Below are 17,214 nucleotides of genomic sequence, written 5' to 3'. Positions count from 1 at the left end.
ATAGATCTTAGTTTGTAAATGAAACGTTTATGTGGAACTGTAATGAATGCTTTTGCAAATCCAGGTACACCACATCCACCACCCTTCCGTTATCTAGATGGCTGCTCACTTCCTCATATTATGTTAACAGATTGGTTTGGCAAGAATGACCTTTCATATATCCACGCTGATTACTGCTAATTGTACTGTTTTCTTCAGTGAAATCTTAGATATAGTCCCTTATCATTCCCAATTTTGACACAACATTTATTGGTGTATCTTGATACCTGTCCCTTTTACCATTTCCGGTTCTTTGTTTTATATATGCTACCCAGTTTGGGACAGTGTTATTCTCACATTCTCTGAAATTTTATATTTAATTCACAGGACTTGTGTGTGGGAATGTTTTATGTATTTTGTTAGTTAGAAGATCTTTATTTGATCTTGCTGAATTCAGCTAGTGCATGTGAGCATTTGGTTGTTAAAGTGTTCCTGTAGAGTTCAGCAAACATTCATTTAGCCAATCTAAGAAAACAAGGTCAGCAAGACAGGTTGTTTGATCCATAGCCTATTAGTCAACTAAGGAAACAGAAGCAACAAAAAGGAAAGTTGAATAATACTGTTCATGTCTGTATGCCTCTTGATTAAGGCAATAATAGTTAGTCAATATATAAATTTACTAATATCCATCTGTCCTCTTAATCATATGGACAAGCATACAATAGGGGACAGGAGCACATTGATGAAAAGAATTAACGTTATAATTAATAATAGGTGTGTTAAAGCACTATTCTGAGATTTTTTTTGTAATAAATTACCCTTGCAGTGGGGCCTCCCCACCCCGAATTGGTTAAATGCTTGTTAAGTCTAAGGATAGAGGAAGAAGTTGTTTTACTTGGTCAGACAGACTTCCACCACACTGTGCTACTGGTCAATCAAAGCCACTTCTCTTAAATGCTCATTCTAGTGGTCACACTCTGACATCATCATGCACCATGCTGGACCAGCATTCCTGCATTGTATGTGAGGGCAACAAAGTCTTCCCACAGATCGGTGCATCAGAGAGAAGAGGAGAGCACTGGAACCCTGCTGGAGTGAGGAATAAGGTAGGTATTACATCTTATTCATCTGCGCCTAGACTTAATGACCAATTAGTCCTGTGGGGAGCTCACAAGGGTATTTTTTTAAATCCTGGAGTTCGGCTTTAAAGCTTAGTGAACTGAGGGAACGATGGCTGATAAAGTGAAAAAATTGCCTATAGGAACCAGATTATTTTTCTATAGAAGAGAGGTGAAACCTAACTGGAATAAGGGAATATTACAAAATGATGTAGGCATTTGTCTATAACAAATCATGTAGTAATTTAGAGTTGAATGTTACCATACAAAATGAATCTACAAGTTTTAAACACTAATTAATATGCATACAACCTCAATGTCATTGTGCCTAAAAAAACAAGTACAATAATAAATGATTAAACTATAGGCTTAATTTCTCTAAATCCAAGCTAAACTTTGCTGCTTCATGCTCAGTGAAGTCTAACATTTCTTAACCTAATAAACCACATTATTAATTAGAACTTAATTTTATTTCCTTCTTATCCTATAACAAAATTGGCTTATCACTAATGGTAAATGTGCTAGTCTTGCAAAATATGGAGTATACATTACATTAAAATTAAATTAATAGACTTGCAAGAGCAGAGTGAAGGATTAATCCTTTCAAGCTTTGTATTTTGCAGAGCAACCAAAAAAAAAAAAAAACGTTCTTTGGTCAATGCTTTGACTGCATAGCTATTATCTGAAGCAATGTTCATTAAATTTCTGAAAGAAAATAGAAGCTCTGATCATTTCCAATCATGAAAGGAATCTTTGTTACCCCATGATTCACAATTTGTTAAAATAAGTTGAAGCTGAAAATAGATGAAACTTCCTGAAAAAAATACTATTCAATTAGTAGGTTTTCAAAACAAAAATGAAAGGAAGTCAATGCATATTATTAAGCTAAAATCATTAATCTGGACAAAAATATATTTAACAACTTAGTAAAGCTTAGTCTTTTGTTATTGTCATGCTGATTTAACATTGCCTTGGAAAATATACTGTTGTTTGGTTTAAGTGGAAAAGCTTGGCAAGGCAATCACAAGTAATATATGTAAAATTCAAGTTAGTGAATACAAACAAAAAATACTCAAAACAATTATTAATTGACATGGCCTCAAAAGACTTATTTCTGTGCCCAGCTAAGCAAAAGAAAACCATTATCAGAGCTTTACAGCCCTGGAAATTGAGTAAAGTGATAGCAGTTTCATATGACGCTAAACCGATTATAAAGCAAAGCTGCTAAATTCTAAAATCACAAACCTTTTTTAAGTCCCCATGAGGACTATTGAGAAAACACTAAATCAACAGACATTCTGAATATTATTTACAGTTTGTCAGCAATGATTTTATTGCACTTTGTGCAACAGTTCTTTTTCTGCTCTATTTATGTACTTGGTAGCAATTGTGCTCACGCCTAAAACTGCTACTAGAATGATATTAAAATATCTGAAGAATTATTTATAACTTTTGTTTATGGCAAGATTAACCTTTCGCGTAGCTGTGCTTAGTGATTCAAGGCGACGTCCACTATATCCAATAAACACAAATATATTTATATGCATACCTGCGATCAACTTTGAAAAATTGCTGCTTCTAGTCAGCCAATGGGGTTAAACTACTTAAGGCAAATACTGCAAGTTATTAATTTTGCAAAATAATTTTTTACTTAGTTTAGTGAATGAAATGAAACTTCTCTGATTTCCATAATTTAACCACTTGCTTACCGTGCACTTTTACCCCCTTCCTACCCAGGCAAATTTTCATCTTTCAGCACTGTCGCACTTTGAATGACAATTGCTCAGTCATGCAACACTGTACCCAAGTGAGATTTTTATAATTTTTTTCACACAAATAGAGCTTTCTTTTGGTGGTATTTAATCACCACTGGGTGTTTTATTTTTTTCTAAAGAAATTAAAAAAGACCAAAAATTATGCAAAAAAAAAAAGTTTTTCTTAGTTTCTATTATAAAATTTTGCAAACAGGTAATTTTTCTCCTTCAGTGATAGGCCCTGATGAGGCTGCACTGATGGGCACTGATAGGGTGCACTGATGGGCACTGGTGGGCACTCATGAGGAGGCACTGATGAGGCTGCACTGATATGCGGCAGTGATGGGCAATGATGGGCAGCACTGATGTGCACCAACAGGCAGCACTGAAGGGCAATTATAGGCAGTGTGACGATCGCAAGGTCAGACCCCTGCCCTTCTCACCAAACTCGTGACCGAAGGACTAGCCAATCTAAAACCGCGATGTCACGTGTGTAACAATGCCACGCCCAACTGCACCCTGCACACCGATTTTCCAGCTAATTGGACCACAATCGATGTACTCGAAGCCTGGGAGCGATTGTTACTGGGTCAGGTTAATTATGCAATTAACCCTTCACACTGCCACCACCTCCTTTTTGTACAGAGAAAGAGGAAACTCGGCAATATCAGCAATAACACTAGGATGATTGGATAATCGTCTTTATACCACTGTCACCGCAGACAGGTTATACAGAGGGTTAAACACACATAGTAGCGCTCTTCAGCAGCAGGAATTTGTAAGTTGCATTAAGGAGCTTTAGAAACAGTTCAACACTTTCAGAAAGAAAGATTCATTACTAAAAGGTCAAAAGGGTGCGATAAAAATATTTACAGAAAAAAGATGTAACCAATATATATATAAATATACAGAGAGCAATACCACAGCAAAAAGATAACAGAAAGAAGTTTAGGTAGATAAGTACTTGCCAAAAAGCCTTGGGTTAAGCAGCTTGCCAAAAAGTACTTGCCAAAAAGGATTTCTTGTCTCTACTGCTAGTTTCGATGTTAAACGCAGGAGACTCTGCTTTCTCTCACACCCAACTCCAAGCTTAACAGCCTTTTTCTACAATCTCAACGGGGTGTCTCCTTACAACAAAGAACCAATTGCCTTATTTGGGGAGGGAAGTGTAGGTGGAGACCTAAGTTACAACCAGAATCTCTCGTAGCTTATATTTTGGCCCATAACTTTTCCTAGGTACATTTGACATCCCACCCGCGGGTAGATTAATATGCAGACGCATCTGCGGAATGGTTAGATATGAGACATGAAATATACACTTGAATGGTTCAAGAGATATTCTTTTCTGCTTTTCTTTGTATGCCAGCCAAGGAGTGTGACATATCAAACGGTTTGTCTTATCGTGACCAATCTGAAGATATGCCTGATTTTTATGTAAGTCTCTAATATTCCAAGATATGAGACATAGGGGGAAAATGGATTTTGAATGTGGTATCTAGTTTATTACTCCTCTAGAATGTCTTTGAACTCAGGGAAAGGTTTGGGTTATACTTTTATAATATGCCAGATTGCACAGTTTCTTAGACAGCCAGGCACCCAGCTCCCTGGGGGTTTTTATAGCTCGGAGCTTCCTGCTGTTCTTTGGCTGCCTATGACCTCGGCCAACACACAGACCACATGTCACTGTGGATGAACAGAGAGGAGGGGGGGTGATGGGACAACATGGAGAATTCTTAACAAAATGGAGGGCAGCACTGATGAGAACTGTTGGGGCTGCACTGCAAATCAGTGCCCTGATTATCAGTATAAATGTCTCTGTCACACTTGCCAGTTATCGGCAGTCAAAATATGTTCTATAGCGTCCAGCAAAGTCTCAATTTATCACCATGCGAACTTATTAATTCTTCATGCTTCCTTCATGCATTTCTCCTCTTCCTCTCCTCTTCCTCTCACACAATAGTGCTCAAAACATGCCCAAAATAACCAAGTGTCATTCCAGTGTCCGTAATTCCCATTCTTACCCTCCGTGAATAAATAGCTTGCTTTAAATGAATTCTTGACTCAGTGAAGTCCTACGTCAACAAATTCTTCCCAATGTAAAAATCAGATCCTCCAAGAAATGTAAATCAAATATAGTGTAATATTGTCAACACATAATCATCAAATCATGCAGATTGGTGATTAAACTCTCCACACCAGTGATCACCAATAAAGTGAAACAGCTGAGTGATCCATCACCTGTGAACCCATGCACCTTACCAGAATGACAAGGGACAGAAACTTTATTCAAATGAACTCCGCTCCAGGCAATGTTGTTCTCAACGCTCCAACCACAACAGTAGTATATACCCAGAAATAGAATAAACATTCATCGCGTAACAACTCCAAAAGTTCTGGTTTATTCATTTAAAAAAGCGCTTACATATACAGAGTAAACATTAGCGTTGTGTGTTCATTAAACCCGACCTCCTCAGTGTTGGGTATTCTTAGACCAGACCTCATCCAAAATGGCGGCCGCTACACTTCTGGCAACATCTGACATGATGATGAAACGCATCAGAAAGTGATGTCGATGGGCGCATCTTACTCAGCTTTGTCAGGACCAATGGGAGACAAGTTAGCAGACTGATTTATAACAGGCAAACTCCGCCCATATATGTCAATCTTATTCTGCCAGCACACCCATTAGTACATCAATTAAAATGGTCAGGATTAATTATGCAGGAAAACTTGTCCATGTAAAAAGATTTATGGGAGGAAAACCAAGAGGCAACTTAAAATACGTATAGGTGAACATTTTAAGGGTATCAAGTCTGAAGAACCAGATAGTAATCTGACTCAACATTTTCTGAAATTCCATGTTAGTAAACTGGCGGGGATTAAAGTGAAAGGATTTTATGCCCTTAATTTCCCATTAAGAGGAGGAAATTTTGATAGGGAATTGTTAAAATGTGAAAAACATTGGATTTATAAGTTGAATACTCTGCATCCTAAAGGATTAAGAGTTGAACTAGACCTCCTGAATAATTAAATCCTTAGGGAATCTGATCAGCCCCAGGATTTTTTCTCACTGGCTAAATTTGTTATATGTTAGTGCTGAATATCCCTTGTTCTTCCTTGCTCATTATAGAAGTATTAGTTTATTTATCCTCTTGTTTGCTTTGAAGTGCATTGAATGTTTGTACTGACCGTTTTAATTGATGTACTAATGGGTGTGCTGGCAGTATAAAATTGGCATATATGGGCAGAGTTTGCCTGTTATAAATGAGTCTGCTAACTTGTCTCCCATTCGTCCTGACAAAGCTGAGTAAGATACATCCATCGGCAAAACGTGTTGACGTCACACGTCCCAGGAGGTGACACAGAGCACCATGCAATTTTCTGGTGCAGACCTTCCACAAATGGTGCACCTTTTTGGAGGCAGGGCTTTGCCATTAGGGGTCCTGATACGGCGGCTGCCATATGGACTCCCAGCACAGAACTGTACATTCAAGGAAAGGTCACTTTATCTCCAACTGGCGGAGTAGGTGGTGGGTTGCACACATTGCTCACACCTGGAGGACACGCTGCATTCAAAGGGAGGGCTCTGCCTTTAGGAGTCCTGACACGGCAGCTGCCTAACTGACCTCTTAAAAGCAACTATCTACTTCAGGAACGGTGACTATATATTTTTATATTAAGTTGGCGGTGAGCTGCATATTCCACCTGTATTTAGATGATACAGCATTTTTATCAAAGGACACCATTTTGCTATATCCATTGATCCTTTGTGGGTCTCACAAGACTAATACTGTATGACAAACACTGAAGGTGTATAGCTTGATTTCAGCGATTGGCCAAGGGGGCCACATACTATCTGGGCTGCATCCACTGCCTTGTCTGCCGCCAATTTGTTACATGTGTGTGCACGCTGACTTCGTTCACTCATATCCTATATCAGGAATATATTCATCAAGTGACCTCTCCCTAAGTTGGGCCTCAGTTTCCATGACAGTAGAGGTTACACCTGCTCCTATATCATATTTCCTAATGGTTTCACAACACCGATACTGCATCCCTTATATCTATACATGTATCCTCATTCTGGTAGTGCACCCCAATGTTTTTGCTGTATAGGCAAAAGACCTTTGAGTCGTTGCTTTCACAGCGTACTTTTTGTACTTGGCCTAGCCATGATGTCTCTCTTTTGTATATTTTGTTTTTAGGTTGTTTTGTATTGTCATTGATTGAGGTGATGGCTGTCCTGCAGTCTTTACTCAATTGTTTCATATTGCTAATAAAAGCATTACATGAATACAGTCTAGTGTATCGCACTGTCCTTTATGTAACCACTTTTCTCCTGTGAACAGTCTGGTCACATTGTTTTTTCTATAGGTGTTTTGGTTATTGGGCAATACTTGATATTTAAAGCGATACCCACTATTTTCTGCGCCTACATTTATATGATTATTACAATTATACTGACCATATCTCTGCCTGCTGCCTGTAATGACCCAGGACTTCTTTTGGACTATGTTCCTGCCTGCTTCCTGGACTATTTGTTTGGCTATTGTTGACCACATCTCTGCCTGCTTCCTGGGCCACTGCTCTCCTCTGCAGACAACCTCTCTACTACAACTACAGGTAATCTTCTGTTTACCCTTTGTTTAGCTAGGCTATGAAAAAGTCTCATGCATGTGGTATCACCATACTCAGGAAATGTAGCAGAATGTATTTTGGAGTGTAATTCTTGCTATGTCCATGCTGTGTTTTTAGAAATATCTTATAAATTGACAACTTTTTGCTAAAGAAAATGTTTTCATTTTCTTTCCACATTTTTCAAAAACTTTGGAAAAAAAATGAAATGCTCAAAATTCTCATTATGCCTCATAGAATATACGTTGGGGTGTTTGCTTTCCAAAATGGGGTCATTTTGTGGGTGTTTCCACCATCCTGGTGCTCCAGGGCCTTCAAAAATGTGATATGTAGTCAGGAAATTAGATGTGTAATTGATGTCCCTAGAATGCCTGAAGGTGCTACTTGGATCTTGAGCCTCTGTATGTGGTCAGGCTATGTAAAAGGCCCACACATGTCGTATCGTCATATTCAAGAAAAGTAGTAGAATGTATTTTGGTGAGTAATTCTTGGTATGTACATGCTATATGTTAGAAATATCTTATAAATTAACAACTTTGTGTAAAAAAAAATATATGTTTTCATTTCCTTTCCACATTTTTCAAAAACTTGTGGAAAAAAATGACACGTTCAAAAGACTCATTATGCCTCAGAGTATATACGTGGGGTGTTTGCTTTCCAAAATGGGGTCATTTTGTGGGTAATTCCATTGTTGTGGTGCTCCATGGTCTTCAAAAATGTGATAGGTAGTCAGGAAATTAAAAGTGTAATGTAGGCCTCTAGAATGCCTGATGGTGCTACTTAGATCTTGGGCCTCCGTATGTGTCCAGGCTGTGAAAAAGTCTCACATTTGTGGTATCAGGAGTAGTAGCAGAATGTGTTTTGGGGTGAAATTTCAAGTATGCATATGCTATGTTAAAAAAAAAAAAAATTCTTCATTTTCCCAAGAATTGTTGGAAAAAATTACTTCAAAAAATTCTCCATGACTCTTACTAAATAGCTTGGACTGTCTACTTTCCAAAAAGAGGTCATTTGTGGAGTATTTGTACTGTCTTGGCATGTTAGGGCCTCAAGAAATGAGATAGTCCGTCAGTACATCAGGTGTGATCAAATTTCAATGATTGGTATTGGATTGAAATGTATTGTAATTGTACTATCTCCCTTATATTGTAAAGCGCTACGCAAACTGTTGGCGCTATATAAATCCTATATAATAATAATTGGTACCATAGCTTGTAGACTCTATAACTTTCACACAGACTAAATAATGTACCCTGATTTGGGTTATTTTTACCAAAGAATATAGCAGTAAAAATGTTGGCCTAAATTTATGAAGAAAATTTACTTATTTGCAAAATTTTTTAATAGAAACTAAAAAAAAAAATGTTTTTTTTTTATTTTAGTACATCAGGTGTGATCACATTTCAATGATTGGTATTGGATTGAAATGTATTGTAATTGTATTGTCTCCCCTATATTGTAAAGCGCTGCACAAACTGTTGGCGCTATATAAATCCTATATAATAATAATTGGTACCATAGCTTGTAGACTCTATAACTTTCACACAGACTAAATAATGTACCCTGATTTGGTTTATTTTTACCAAAGAAATATAGCAGTAAAAATTTTGAAAGAAAATTTACTTATTTGCAAAATTTTTTATTAGAAACAAAAAAAATGTTTTTTTTTTATTTTAGCTTTTTTAGCAAAAAAATAAAAAACCCAGTGGTGATTAAGTACCACCAAAATAAATTATAAAAGTTTTGTTGGGGTACAGTGTAGCATGACTACACCATGTTCCAAATTATTATGCAATGATTATGCAAATGATATTTTTCTCATTTCCCTAAATTATTGATGTAAAGAACAGTCAGCATAATTCTCATGTTAGCAACTATTAAGAGTACAATTCAAATTTTATTGAACAAACTTCCTAATGATAACATAAAAAACTTGCAATGCACTGTTCCAAATTATTAGGCACAGTAAGTTTCAAAACACTTTATAGGTTGTAAAGAACTGAAAATTGTCATTTGTTGTGTTTGCAGCATATTTATTGAAATCAAAAGCTATTTCAATCAAACTTTTAACAACATTTTAACTTTTTAAAAATTTTAACAGGTCACGTTACATTTTAACATAGGGCCCCTTATTTGATAGCAGCTTCACAAGCCTTGCATCCATTGAACTTGTGAGTTTTTGGACAGTTTCTGCTTGAATTTGTTTGCAAGATGTCAGAATAGCCTCCCAGAGCTGCTGTTTGGATGTAAACTGCCTCCCACCCTCATAGAACTTTTGCTTGAGGATGCTCCAAAGGTTCTCAATTGGATTGAGGTCAGGGGAGGATGGAGGCCACGCCATGACTTTCTCTCCTTTTATCCCCATAGCAGCCATTGATGCAGAGGTATTCTTTGCAGCATTAGATGGTGCATTTTCATGCATGAAGATGATTTTATTACGGAAAGCATAGTTCTTCCTTCTGTACCAGGGAAGAAAGTGGTTAGTCATAAACTCCACATACTTTGCAGAGGTCATCTTTACACCTTCGAGGACCCTAAAGGGGCTGACCAGCTCTATTCCCATGATTCCGGCCCAAAACATGACTCCACTACTGCCTTGCTGACGTTGCAGCCTTGTTGGAACAGGGTGGCCGTCCACCAACCATCCACTACTCCATCCATTTGGACCATCCAGGGTTGCACGGCACTCATCAGTGAACAGGACTGTTTGAAAATTAGTCGTCATGTATTTTTCTGCCCAATGCGGCCGTTTCTGCTTGTGAGCATTGGTTATTGGTGGCCGAATAGAAGGTTTATGCACAGTTGCAAGACTCTGGAGGACTCCTTGATGTCCGTGGGACTCCAGAGGCACCAGCAGCTTCAAATATCTGTTTGCTGCTATGTAATGGTATTTTAGCAGCTGCTCTCTTGATCCGATGCATGGATCTGGCAGAAATCTTCCTCAATGTGCCTTTATCTGCACAAACCCGTCTGTGCTCTGAATCAGCCACAAATCTCTTAATAGTGCTATGATCACACTTAAGTTTCCATGAAATATCTAATGTTTTCATACCTTGTCAAAGGCATTGAACTATTTCACTCTTTTCAGCAGCAGAGAGATCCTTTTTCTTCCCCATATTGCTTGAAAATGGTGCTCTGCTTAATAATGTGGAACACCCTCCTTTAGTAGTTTTTCCTTAAATTGGGCTCACCTGCCAATCTAATTATCACAGGTGTCCGAGATTGTTTTCAGTGATCAAAAGAGCCCTGACACACAATGCCATCCATGAGTTAAACTGAAAAACAAAATATTTAATCCTTGTGACACTTAAATAGAATTTGCATAATAATTTGGAACAGGGTGTAATTGTCATTCAAATTGTGAGAGCACTGAAAGCTGAAAATTGGCCTGGGCAGCAAGGGGTTAAAAGTGCCCTGTATTGAAATGGTTAAAGAAAAAGGAATAATCATGTTATTGGTTGTGCCCCTCATTAAAATGTCAGCCAGATTAGGGAGGTATAATTGTACATTAAATACACAGGTTTCTTGTTCCTGTTCATAAACCCTTAGAGGACATAAAAAGATAACCAACTACTCTATTAATTGACAACTTTTGATGTATTTTTCAGCAAGCATCTGCAATATGTCTAAGTTTTGCAATATGAACATGTCACTCAAAAATATAATTGACAAGTAAGTATACTAAGAATAGTTATCTAGTCGATCATTACTCCAAATTGCTGTGCTTCAAGTGTACAATCAAGAAAACATTATCTCTGATTATATTACAACCTCCACTTGATCAACTTATCCCTGATGATCTTGTTCACTTCTACGGAACAATTTCATTTAAATCATGTCCTTTTATATTCTATACTGAATGCAGATGGCACTAAAAAAGATTTTGAATGAAGTATGGATATACTTTACGACCATGTTATGCTAATTTATATAAACAATGGGTTTTTAATTATCATTGGCAAGTAACAGATATCATAGCACAGAGGCAATATTATTACCTGTCCAACTATTAACAGATGCTAGTCTGAAACTATTACTAGAAAGGAAGTTGGTCAAATATGCTGTATTTCTGCTAAAAGTGATGATTGTTCATACATAATAGATATAAAGATACATTTTATAAAATAAAAAATGTTGATAAGCCAATTAGTTCTCTCAATTTTTTGTTTTGATTTGCTGGCCAAATTAGGATGCTTGTGAACTGGAAAAGAGGTCCAGACATTCACTTAACCCTCAATACACCTGTTTACTTAAAGTGGAACTTCACTCTCTCAATCAACATTGACTATTTTAAATCCTTATGCTGCTAGCATTAGTAAATAGATAGTAAGGTATATTATATTTACTTGTTTTAAACTTTTTTTTTACATTTCTTCAGTTACTTCCGGTTTCCATTCCTAGGCAAATGATGTCATACATTCAGGAAAGGGGGAGGGGGGTGGTTATCAAGCAGACTTTCCTACCTGCATGCCTGAGCTAAGGGCAAATGGATTCCAGGAAGTAAATTCTATGTGAATCATCTTCCATTAATCAAGATGGCTATGGCCAGAAATGCTAGGGGGTGTTTCTCAAATTGATTTATCAGCAAAATACAACATGGAAATATGGATGGATGGGAGAGTTTGCTCTGAATATTACAAATTAATTAAATAGCGCTTTTGGTTTGTGGTGCTCATATACAGTGTAGTTCCACTTTAAGCTCCTCATCTGTGGTAAGTAATGAAAACACTTACCATTAATTATGAATATTATTTTTGTCTATATTCATGATAATATTAATTTTTTTTTCTTCCAAAAATTTTTTATTGAAATACAAGACATTTGAGATCAGAGACATGTACGGAACACATTCTGCAAACGTATAACTGAAGCAATCTCCCGTAACGCAGACGGGTAGTCAGACATGTAATTGAAGTATGCAATAAACATAAACAGGAGATCACGCTACCCAGTAAACAAAGTAGAATAACAGGTTCGCAAATATGGATGGTAAGCAATAGAGGTATAGAGGATGCAAGTGTCGGGGGTAAAAAGCGCTTAGGTAATCGGGTAGTGGAGCAAAAAACAGCATTGACGTCAGAGGCGGACGCATCGTGTAATTCCGCACCCGGCTAAGTTAAGTTTCTGCTTGTATGTAGAAATAGTTGTTTAAGAGAAGAATATGAGACAAAAGGAGAGAAAAGAGAGAAAAGAAAAAGAGGAGAGTACTGTATATGGAGGAAGATTTAGAGAGCACAGGGAGGAGTGAGAGAAAAGAAAAAAAAAAAAGGGAGGGGGGAGGTGGGAAGGAAGTGTAAAGGGAAGGATGGATCAAGTAATAGGTAATAGCTATTAAGCCAACCATAATATAATATAGTAGACAAGCTAATAGGTATTATCCTTAGGACTTAACATACATTCTGATAAACACGGTCCGCGTCGCTATTCCAGAGGTGATAACTTTGAACGGTATTCACGACCTGTAGATTAGTTTTAGTTATTCATATAGAGATTATAGAAATTGGTAGTTTGGAAGTGTTTCCAACACGCCCAAGTTTTCCGAAATCTCTCAGGGTGGTCTCTTGTCACTGAAATCAATTCCTCCATCTCCGCAACTCTGATGACCCTATGGAACCACTCCCGCACAGTAGGAATCTGTTCTGATCGCCAGTGGACAGGAATGCATTGTTTCGCCGCATTTATCATATACAGGGTAAGAGACTTACGGTACATCCTTAACGGAATTGAGGAGTGGTGAAGTAAAAATTGAGCCGGGGTGTATTCCAGAGTGTAAGTAGTCACTTGTGAGACTATATCTCACACTTTTTCCCAAAAAGGCTGCAACAGGGGACAATCCCACCAGATATGTAGGAGTGTGCCTGTTGTCTGTCTACATCTCCAGCACAACTCTGAAATGTTAGGGTCAAATTTATGCAGCAGGGACGGAACTCTGTACCATCTAGAGTATAATTTGTAATTACTTTCCTGCGTGGAAACACACATGGAGCCCGAATGTATGTGTTCATAAATGTGATCCCAATCGTCAGTTGACAAAGGTATTTGTAAATCTCGTATCCAAGCTTCACACGCTTTCCGAGGTTGAGATATACTAGTAGTTTCAAGAAGGGAGTAAAGCTTGGATATAACATGTCGCTGGGGGGAATTCGAGAAGCAAAGTTTCTCAAATGGAGTAAGCGACCTGGAGTAGTCTTGTAAATGCGAGGCGTTATGTGTAAAATGATGAATTTGTCTATATATCCACGGTGTTAGGTTCAGGGATGGCCATAACTTCAAAATGTCCTCTCTAGATAAGAACTTAGTATTTTTGAAAAGGTGATGTATTGTCAGATTATCTGGAAGGTCACATCCAGAGAGGAAAGTCCGGGACATACCCGGCAAAAAGTCAGGGTTCTTTTTGATTGGGGTTAAGGGGCCCGGGGAGGAAGAGAGCTCAGTGTTCTGGAATATCTGTCGGCAACAGTTTAACGTGGGGCCTACAAGAGGGTGATCCCGAAATTCAGTGGGAATATGAGCATTTCCCAGCCAAGGGGAGGAGGCAAGCGAAATCATCGAAAAATCAGATTCTACGTCAACCCAAATCTTACGATTACAGTTCGAGGTCCAGTCTACTACTCTTGCCAATTGACACGCCCTGTAGTACCGTGTAATGTCAGGTAGTCCAATACCTCCACTTCTCTTAGGCATGGTGAGTTGTACAAAGCTAATTCTAGGGTGTTTGTTATTCCAAAGAAAGGAGGAGCAGAGCTTTTTATAAGATGTAAAGAAAGAACTCGGTAATGCAATCGGTATTGTTTGGAGTAGGTACAGTATTCTTGGAAGCACATTCATTTTGAGAATGGCTGCTCTACCAAACCAGGAAAACCAAGGTTTGTTCCAAGTCTGGAGGTCTTTGGAAATATTACACAAGAGGGGTAGGAAATTCAAATCATAGAGTTCCTTTAGATTAGTCGGTAATTGGATTCCCAAGTATGTAATTGCCTCCGACTGCCAGGCAAAAGGGAAGTTCGATTTCGCTTGCCTAATCACCTCCCGGTGAAGAGAGACATTAAGAGCTTGGGATTTAGAGAAATTTATTTTGAAATTGGCCAGGTATTGAAACAATTCAAAATCTTTTAGCAGATTAGGTAAAGTGATATGGGGATCTGTTAGAAAAAGCAAGATGTCATCTGCAAAGGCCGCTATCTTATGAATTTTGCCATTGATATGAATCCCCTTGATATTATCATTTTGTTTGATGCAATTCAACAGTGGTTCCAGTGTTAAAATAAAAAGGAGGGGGGATAGTGGGCATCCCTGCCTGGTGCCATTGCCTATCGAAAAAGAGTCCGAGAGTAGACCGTTAACTCGCACTTTAGCTGTGGGAGAGATATATAAAGACATGATGAATGTACGGAAACGCTGAGGCAATCCAAGGCCAAAGAGAACCGCCTCCATATAATCCCACGCTAACCTATCAAAGGCCTTCTCGGCATCTAGTGATAAGAAAAAGCCTGATTGTTGTTTTTGAATTAACCAATGATGAACATTTATGGGCCGTATGGTGTTGTCTCTGGCTTCTCTCCCAGGTACGAAGCCCACTTGATCCGTTGATACAATGGGGTCTATAATATGTAATAGGCGATTGGCCAAGATTTTTGCAAAGATCTTTAAATCAACATTCAATAAAGAGATCGGACGATAATTTGCTGGTGATGTGTGGTCTTTATCCTCTTTTGGTATAACCGTAATATGTGCCTCAGTGAGATGGCGCAAGGATTGCCCCGGTGTATCTAAGGTATTGAAGGCCCGTAAAAATGGTTGTGCCAATATGTCGTGGAAAGTCTTATAGTAGGCAGTGACAAATCCATCGGGACCTGGGCTTTTACCAGGTTTCAGTTGTGCAATAGCTTGTTGTAACTCCATCAGGGTCAGAGCTCCATCTAAATCTTTTGCTTGTGTTCTAGTAATTGGGTTTGGGAGATATTGGTTCAGGAAAGTCTGGATAATTGTCTTACGTGATCTAGTGTCACCTGGAGGTTTAGATGGTACAGGTAAATTGTATAAGGCAGAATAATAGTTTTCAAATTCAGCTGCAATATTCTTTGATGTTTTCAATAAGCGTCCCTGCTTAGAAGTAAGCTGGTATATGTGTCGAGCTGCCTTTTTGGCTTGTAAGGCCCGGGCTAGAAACTTGCCACTCTTATTTCCATGTTCATAAAAGAGTTTTTGTTGAAGAATAAAACTACGTTTGGCTTTCCTGTCTACAACATCTAGAAGTTGTTTACGCACTTGATCTAGTTCAGATGCAGAATTCAAGGCTCTAGAGCGTTTATGTGTGCATTCAAGTGTACAAACTTTTTGCAGTAGGGAGGCAAAAGATGCTTGAGCTAGACGTTTTCGTGAGGCGGTTATAGACATGAAAAGCCCGCGGGTTACACATTTATGTGCTTCCCACTGTGTGAGAGGGGTTGTTTCAGGAGATACGTTTTCTTTGAAATAATTGGTCAGAAAATCACGGATCTGGAGGCAAACAGAGGAGTCTGTAAGAAGAAAGGGGTCCAATCTCCACGCTTTGGATGCGCCCGGCGCATCAGGAAATTGTAATGTCATCAAAATTGGGTGGTGGTCAGAAAGGATCATTGGTTAGATCGAAGCAGATTGCAAGTTATGTAAATCTTTCTGAGAAAGAAAAAAATAATCAATTCTAGAATGTCGCTTATGTGGTGCGGAGTAAAACGTGTAGTCTTTGTCTTTAGGGTGGAGGGTGCGCCAGGTATCATGGAGGAGAAGATCATGTAGCTCCAGTTTAATCTGTTTGAGTGCTTTGAAGGGTTTAGAGGAGAAACCGGTGGAAGTATCCTCCAATGGGTTCAATGCTACATTAAAGTCGCCGCCAAGAATCAGAATACCCGACTGAAAAGTGGTCAGTAATTTGGCGATTTTGCGAAAAAAGCAGACTTGTGCGGTATTGGGGCTGTAAATGTTAGCTAGAGTAAGTGGCTTATTATAGAGGGTGCCTTTAAGAAACAGGAACCTCCCCTCTGGGTCCTCAAGAGATTCAGTGATTGTAAACGAGAGCTGTTTAGAGAGTAGAATAGACACACCCTTTGCTTTCGCCTCCGTGTTGACTGCATGATATACCTTTGGAAAGTTAGCATCCGAAAATCTAGGTATGTGGTCTGCTCGAAAGTGAGTCTCTTGGACAAAGATCACGTCTGCTCTAAGGTTTTTCATATATGTTAGAAGTTGCGAGCGTTTCTCAGGTATATTTAAGCCCTTTGCGTTGAGCGAGGCCACAGAGAGTTTGGGTGCTGAACGCGCAAATGGGAGGTTAATAGCCATTATATTGTATGCCAAAAATACCTATTCAAAACCTGTTGGCGTATCAAATGGTTGTAAGTAAGATAAGAGAGATATCCGATATGGGGGGGGGGGGAGAAAGGGGGAGGGTAGGTATGGGGAGAGGGTAAAAAGGGAATTTAAGGAATACTAGAATGAAAGTGTGTCAAGATAGGAATACAGATGATAGATATGTAGGAGAGGAATAAAGGAGAAGAAGAAAGAAGTGTCAGGCGCGTCACATAGAAACCCATATATATATGTATATATAGCATTCATACGTTCCTTCAACTTCTTTTATATATAAGACTCCAGAGAAGATGTAGGCCAGCTACTCTCTCTCTCAATAAAGCTCTAGTAAATTATAAAGGTGTGTACTAGAATAGGAAATTACACTTGGAGATGTGCCG

At 38.5% G+C, this 17,214-nt stretch overlaps 1 protein-coding gene across 2 annotated transcripts in view; it reads right to left on the bottom strand.

The window, feature by feature from the left end:
- The window catches only part of LRRC2 (leucine rich repeat containing 2), a 294,583-nt gene that overhangs the window by 118,597 nt on the left and 158,772 nt on the right, over window positions 1-17,214 (bottom strand). The gene's annotated exons all lie outside the window — the stretch shown is intronic.

Source organism: Staurois parvus, unplaced genomic scaffold (assembly GCF_062004578.1).
Source record: "Staurois parvus isolate SC_StPar_1 unplaced genomic scaffold, SC_StPar_1.0 ptg001432l, whole genome shotgun sequence".
Lineage (NCBI taxonomy): Eukaryota > Metazoa > Chordata > Amphibia > Anura > Ranidae > Staurois > Staurois parvus.
Note: the sequence above shows the minus strand (reverse complement) of the source record. Positions and strands in the feature narration are given on the sequence as shown.